Source organism: Aulonocara sp. 'chitande type north' Nkhata Bay, linkage group LG1 (genome assembly GCF_057382095.1).
Source record: "Aulonocara sp. 'chitande type north' Nkhata Bay isolate Kocher_YH1m ecotype deep benthic linkage group LG1, A_spYH_male_GT1.1, whole genome shotgun sequence".
Classification (NCBI taxonomy): Eukaryota; Metazoa; Chordata; class Actinopteri; order Cichliformes; family Cichlidae; genus Aulonocara; species Aulonocara sp. 'chitande type north' Nkhata Bay.
In genome coordinates this window covers 35,267,189-35,274,961 of record NC_141344.1, presented here as the reverse complement: position 1 = coordinate 35,274,961, position 7,773 = coordinate 35,267,189, and positions in this window count along the sequence as shown.

The following is a 7,773-nucleotide window of genomic DNA, read 5'->3' as shown; positions in this document are numbered from 1 at the left end:
ATAAATCGCTGTAACTTTTGATAGAAGACTCAGACAAACATGTTTATGGCTTTATCTTATAGAACTCAATATCCCCGTGCTGGGCAAACAGGTTTTGCAGCCGTTTGAGCTAAGATTTTAAAATTATTCACATAATGAAAACCTATACTTTGTTTCAGGCGAGTTTCCCATTCAAATGCATGTAACAGTGAGAAACGCATTGTCTTGGCGAAATAAAGCGTTTTTGAACAACTTCATATAAATCGCTGTAACTTTTGATAGAAGACTCAGACAAACATGTTTATGGCTTTATCTTATAGAACTCAATATCCCCGTGCTGGGCAAACAGGTTTTGCAGCCGTTTGAGCTAAGATTTTAAAATTATTCACATAATGAAAACCTATACTTTGTTTCAGGCTAGTTTCCCATTCAAATGCATGTAACAGTGAGAAACGCATTGTCTTGGCGAAATAAAGCGTTTTAGAACAACTTCATATAAATCGCTGTAACTTTTGATAGAAGACTCAGACAAACATGTTTATGGCTTTATCTTATAGAACTCAATATCCCCGTGCTGGGCAAACAGGTTTTGCAGCCGTTTGAGCTAAGATTTTAAAATTATTCACATAATGAAAACCTATACTTTGTTTCAGGCGAGTTTCCCATTCAAATGCATGTAACAGTGAGAAACGCATTGTCTTGGCGAAATAAAGCGTTTTTGAACAACTTCATATAAATCGCTGAAACTTTTGATAGAAGACTCAGACAAACATGTTTATGGCTTTATCTTATAGAACTCAAGATCCCCGTGCTGGGCAAACAGGTTTTGCAGCCGTTTGAACTAAGATTTTAAAATTATTCACATAATGAAAACCTATACTTTGTTTCAGGCGAGTTTCCCATTCAAATGCATGTAACAGTGAGAAACGCATTGTCTTGGCGAAATAAAGCGTTTTTGAACAACTTCATATAAATCGCTGTAACTTTTGATAGAAGACTCAGACAAACATGTTTATGGCTTTATCTTATAGAACTCAAGATCCCCGTGCTGGGCAAACAGGTTTTGCAGCCGTTTGAACTAAGATTTTAAAATTATTCACATAATGAAAACCTATACTTTGTTTCAGGCGAGTTTCCCATTCAAATGCATGTAACAGTGAGAAACGCATTGTCTTGGCAAAATAAAGCGTTTTTGAACAACTTCATATAAATCGCTGTAACTTTTGATAGAAGACTCAGACAAACATGTTTATGGCTTTATCTTATAGAACTCAAGATCCCCGTGCTGGGCAAACAGGTTTTGCAGCCGTTTGAACTAAGATTTTAAAATTATTCACATAATGAAAACCTATACTTTGTTTCAGGCGAGTTTCCCATTCAAATGCATGTAACAGTGAGAAACGCATTGTCTTGGCAAAATAAAGCGTTTTTGAACAACTTCATATAAATCGCTGTAACTTTTGATAGAAGACTCAGACAAACATGTTTATGGCTTTATCTTATAGAACTCAAGATCCCCGTGCTGGGCAAACAGGTTTTGCAGCCGTTTGAGCTAAGATTTTAAAATTATTCACATAATGAAAACCTATACTTTGTTTCAGGCGAGTTTCCCATTCAAATGCATGTAACAGTGAGAAACGCATTGTCTTGGCGAAATAAAGCGTTTTTGAACAACTTCATATAAATCGCTGAAACTTTTGATAGAAGACTCAGACAAACATGTTTATGGCTTTATCTTATAGAACTCAAGATCCCCGTGCTGGGCAAACAGGTTTTGCAGCCGTTTGAACTAAGATTTTAAAATTATTCACATAATGAAAACCTATACTTTGTTTCAGGCGAGTTTCCCATTCAAATGCATGTAACAGTGAGAAACGCATTGTCTTGGCAAAATAAAGCGTTTTTGAACAACTTCATATAAATCGCTGTAACTTTTGATAGAAGACTCAGACAAACATGTTTATGGCTTTATCTTATAACTTATAGAACTCAATATCCCCGTGCTGGGCAAACAGGTTTTGCAGCCGTTTGAGCTAAGATTTTAAAATTATTCACATAATGAAAACCTATACTTTGTTTCAGGCGAGTTTCCCATTCAAATGCATGTAACAGTGAGAAACGCATTGTCTTGGCAAAATAAAGCGTTTTTGAACAACTTCATATAAATCGCTGTAACTTTTGATAGAAGACTCAGACAAACATGTTTATGGCTTTATCTTATAGAACTCAAGATCCCCGTGCTGGGCAAACAGGTTTTGCAGCCGTTTGAACTAAGATTTTAAAATTATTCACATAATGAAAACCTATACTTTGTTTCAGGCGAGTTTCCCATTCAAATGCATGTAACAGTGAGAAACGCATTGTCTTGGCAAAATAAAGCGTTTTTGAACAACTTCATATAAATCGCTGTAACTTTTGATAGAAGACTCAGACAAACATGTTTATGGCTTTATCTTATAGAACTCAATATCCCCGTGCTGGGCAAACAGGTTTTGCAGCCGTTTGAGCTAAGATTTTAAAATTATTCACATAATGAAAACCTATACTTTGTTTCAGGCGAGTTTCCCATTCAAATGCATGTAACAGTGAGAAACGCATTGTCTTGGCGAAATAAAGCGTTTTTGAACAACTTCATATAAATCGCTGAAACTTTTGATAGAAGACTCAGACAAACATGTTTATGGCTTTATCTTATAGAACTCAAGATCCCCGTGCTGGGCAAACAGGTTTTGCAGCCGTTTGAACTAAGATTTTAAAATTATTCACATAATGAAAACCTATACTTTGTTTCAGGCGAGTTTCCCATTCAAATGCATGTAACAGTGAGAAACGCATTGTCTTGGCAAAATAAAGCGTTTTTGAACAACTTCATATAAATCGCTGTAACTTTTGATAGAAGACTCAGACAAACATGTTTATGGCTTTATCTTATAACTTATAGAACTCAATATCCCCGTGCTGGGCAAACAGGTTTTGCAGCCGTTTGAGCTAAGATTTTAAAATTATTCACATAATGAAAACCTATACTTTGTTTCAGGCGAGTTTCCCATTCAAATGCATGTAACAGTGAGAAACGCATTGTCTTGGCAAAATAAAGCGTTTTTGAACAACTTCATATAAATCGCTGTAACTTTTGATAGAAGACTCAGACAAACATGTTTATGGCTTTATCTTATAGAACTCAAGATCCCCGTGCTGGGCAAACAGGTTTTGCAGCCGTTTGAGCTAAGATTTTAAAATTATTCACATAATGAAAACCTATACTTTGTTTCAGGCGAGTTTCCCATTCAAATGCATGTAACAGTGAGAAACGCATTGTCTTGGCGAAATAAAGCGTTTTTGAACAACTTCATATAAATCGCTGTAACTTTTGATAGAAGACTCAGACAAACATGTTTATGGCTTTATCTTATAGAACTCAATATCCCCGTGCTGGGCAAACAGGTTTTGCAGCCGTTTGAGCTAAGATTTTAAAATTATTCACATAATGAAAACCTATACTTTGTTTCAGGCGAGTTTCCCATTCAAATGCATGTAACAGTGAGAAACGCATTGTCTTGGCAAAATAAAGCGTTTTTGAACAACTTCATATAAATCGCTGTAACTTTTGATAGAAGACTCAGACAAACATGTTTATGGCTTTATCTTATAGAACTCAAGATCCCCGTGCTGGGCAAACAGGTTTTGCAGCCGTTTGAACTAAGATTTTAAAATTATTCACATAATGAAAACCTATACTTTGTTTCAGGCGAGTTTCCCATTCAAATGCATGTAACAGTGAGAAACGCATTGTCTTGGCGAAATAAAGCGTTTTAGAACAACTTCATATAAATCGCTGTAACTTTTGATAGAAGACTCAGACAAACATGTTTATGGCTTTATCTTATAGAACTCAATATCCCCGTGCTGGGCAAACAGGTTTTGCAGCCGTTTGAGCTAAGATTTTAAAATTATTCACATAATGAAAACCTATACTTTGTTTCAGGCGAGTTTCCCATTCAAATGCATGTAACAGTGAGAAACGCATTGTCTTGGCGAAATAAAGCGTTTTTGAACAACTTCATATAAATCGCTGTAACTTTTGATAGAAGACTCAGACAAACATGTTTATGGCTTTATCTTATAGAACTCAATATCCCCGTGCTGGGCAAACAGGTTTTGCAGCCGTTTGAGCTAAGATTTTAAAATTATTCACATAATGAAAACCTATACTTTGTTTCAGGCGAGTTTCCCATTCAAATGCATGTAACAGTGAGAAACGCATTGTCTTGGCAAAATAAAGCGTTTTTGAACAACTTCATATAAATCGCTGTAACTTTTGATAGAAGACTCAGACAAACATGTTTATGGCTTTATCTTATAGAACTCAAGATCCCCGTGCTGGGCAAACAGGTTTTGCAGCCGTTTGAACTAAGATTTTAAAATTATTCACATAATGAAAACCTATACTTTGTTTCAGGCGAGTTTCCCATTCAAATGCATGTAACAGTGAGAAACGCATTGTCTTGGCGAAATAAAGCGTTTTAGAACAACTTCATATAAATCGCTGTAACTTTTGATAGAAGACTCAGACAAACATGTTTATGGCTTTATCTTATAACTTATAGAACTCAATATCCCCGTGCTGGGCAAACAGGTTTTGCAGCCGTTTGAGCTAAGATTTTAAAATTATTCACATAATGAAAACCTATACTTTGTTTCAGGCGAGTTTCCCATTCAAATGCATGTAACAGTGAGAAACGCATTGTCTTGGCAAAATAAAGCGTTTTTGAACAACTTCATATAAATCGCTGTAACTTTTGATAGAAGACTCAGACAAACATGTTTATGGCTTTATCTTATAGAACTCAAGATCCCCGTGCTGGGCAAACAGGTTTTGCAGCCGTTTGAACTAAGATTTTAAAATTATTCACATAATGAAAACCTATACTTTGTTTCAGGCGAGTTTCCCATTCAAATGCATGTAACAGTGAGAAACGCATTGTCTTGGCAAAATAAAGCGTTTTTGAACAACTTCATATAAATCGCTGTAACTTTTGATAGAAGACTCAGACAAACATGTTTATGGCTTTATCTTATAGAACTCAATATCCCCGTGCTGGGCAAACAGGTTTTGCAGCCGTTTGAGCTAAGATTTTAAAATTATTCACATAATGAAAACCTATACTTTGTTTCAGGCGAGTTTCCCATTCAAATGCATGTAACAGTGAGAAACGCATTGTCTTGGCGAAATAAAGCGTTTTTGAACAACTTCATATAAATCGCTGAAACTTTTGATAGAAGACTCAGACAAACATGTTTATGGCTTTATCTTATAGAACTCAAGATCCCCGTGCTGGGCAAACAGGTTTTGCAGCCGTTTGAACTAAGATTTTAAAATTATTCACATAATGAAAACCTATACTTTGTTTCAGGCGAGTTTCCCATTCAAATGCATGTAACAGTGAGAAACGCATTGTCTTGGCAAAATAAAGCGTTTTTGAACAACTTCATATAAATCGCTGTAACTTTTGATAGAAGACTCAGACAAACATGTTTATGGCTTTATCTTATAACTTATAGAACTCAATATCCCCGTGCTGGGCAAACAGGTTTTGCAGCCGTTTGAGCTAAGATTTTAAAATTATTCACATAATGAAAACCTATACTTTGTTTCAGGCGAGTTTCCCATTCAAATGCATGTAACAGTGAGAAACGCATTGTCTTGGCAAAATAAAGCGTTTTTGAACAACTTCATATAAATCGCTGTAACTTTTGATAGAAGACTCAGACAAACATGTTTATGGCTTTATCTTATAGAACTCAAGATCCCCGTGCTGGGCAAACAGGTTTTGCAGCCGTTTGAGCTAAGATTTTAAAATTATTCACATAATGAAAACCTATACTTTGTTTCAGGCGAGTTTCCCATTCAAATGCATGTAACAGTGAGAAACGCATTGTCTTGGCGAAATAAAGCGTTTTTGAACAACTTCATATAAATCGCTGTAACTTTTGATAGAAGACTCAGACAAACATGTTTATGGCTTTATCTTATAGAACTCAATATCCCCGTGCTGGGCAAACAGGTTTTGCAGCCGTTTGAGCTAAGATTTTAAAATTATTCACATAATGAAAACCTATACTTTGTTTCAGGCGAGTTTCCCATTCAAATGCATGTAACAGTGAGAAACGCATTGTCTTGGCAAAATAAAGCGTTTTTGAACAACTTCATATAAATCGCTGTAACTTTTGATAGAAGACTCAGACAAACATGTTTATGGCTTTATCTTATAGAACTCAAGATCCCCGTGCTGGGCAAACAGGTTTTGCAGCCGTTTGAACTAAGATTTTAAAATTATTCACATAATGAAAACCTATACTTTGTTTCAGGCGAGTTTCCCATTCAAATGCATGTAACAGTGAGAAACGCATTGTCTTGGCGAAATAAAGCGTTTTAGAACAACTTCATATAAATCGCTGTAACTTTTGATAGAAGACTCAGACAAACATGTTTATGGCTTTATCTTATAGAACTCAATATCCCCGTGCTGGGCAAACAGGTTTTGCAGCCGTTTGAGCTAAGATTTTAAAATTATTCACATAATGAAAACCTATACTTTGTTTCAGGCGAGTTTCCCATTCAAATGCATGTAACAGTGAGAAACGCATTGTCTTGGCGAAATAAAGCGTTTTTGAACAACTTCATATAAATCGCTGTAACTTTTGATAGAAGACTCAGACAAACATGTTTATGGCTTTATCTTATAGAACTCAATATCCCCGTGCTGGGCAAACAGGTTTTGCAGCCGTTTGAGCTAAGATTTTAAAATTATTCACATAATGAAAACCTATACTTTGTTTCAGGCGAGTTTCCCATTCAAATGCATGTAACAGTGAGAAACGCATTGTCTTGGCGAAATAAAGCGTTTTAGAACAACTTCATATAAATCGCTGTAACTTTTGATAGAAGACTCAGACAAACATGTTTATGGCTTTATCTTATAGAACTCAATATCCCCGTGCTGGGCAAACAGGTTTTGCAGCCGTTTGAGCTAAGATTTTAAAATTATTCACATAATGAAAACCTATACTTTGTTTCAGGCGAGTTTCCCATTCAAATGCATGTAACAGTGAGAAACGCATTGTCTTGGCGAAATAAAGCGTTTTAGAACAACTTCATATAAATCGCTGTAACTTTTGATAGAAGACTCAGACAAACATGTTTATGGCTTTATCTTATAGAACTCAATATCCCCGTGCTGGGCAAACAGGTTTTGCAGCCGTTTGAGCTAAGATTTTAAAATTATTCACATAATGAAAACCTATACTTTGTTTCAGGCGAGTTTCCCATTCAAATGCATGTAACAGTGAGAAACGCATTGTCTTGGCGAAATAAAGCGTTTTTGAACAACTTCATATAAATCGCTGTAACTTTTGATAGAAGACTCAGACAAACATGTTTATGGCTTTATCTTATAGAACTCAATATCCCCGTGCTGGGCAAACAGGTTTTGCAGCCGTTTGAGCTAAGATTTTAAAATTATTCACATAATGAAAACCTATACTTTGTTTCAGGCGAGTTTCCCATTCAAATGCATGTAACAGTGAGAAACGCATTGTCTTGGCAAAATAAAGCGTTTTTGAACAACTTCATATAAATCGCTGTAACTTTTGATAGAAGACTCAGACAAACATGTTTATGGCTTTATCTTATAGAACTCAATATCCCCGTGCTGGGCAAACAGGTTTTGCAGCCGTTTGAGCTAAGATTTTAAAATTATTCACATAATGAAAACCTATACTTTGTTTCAGGCG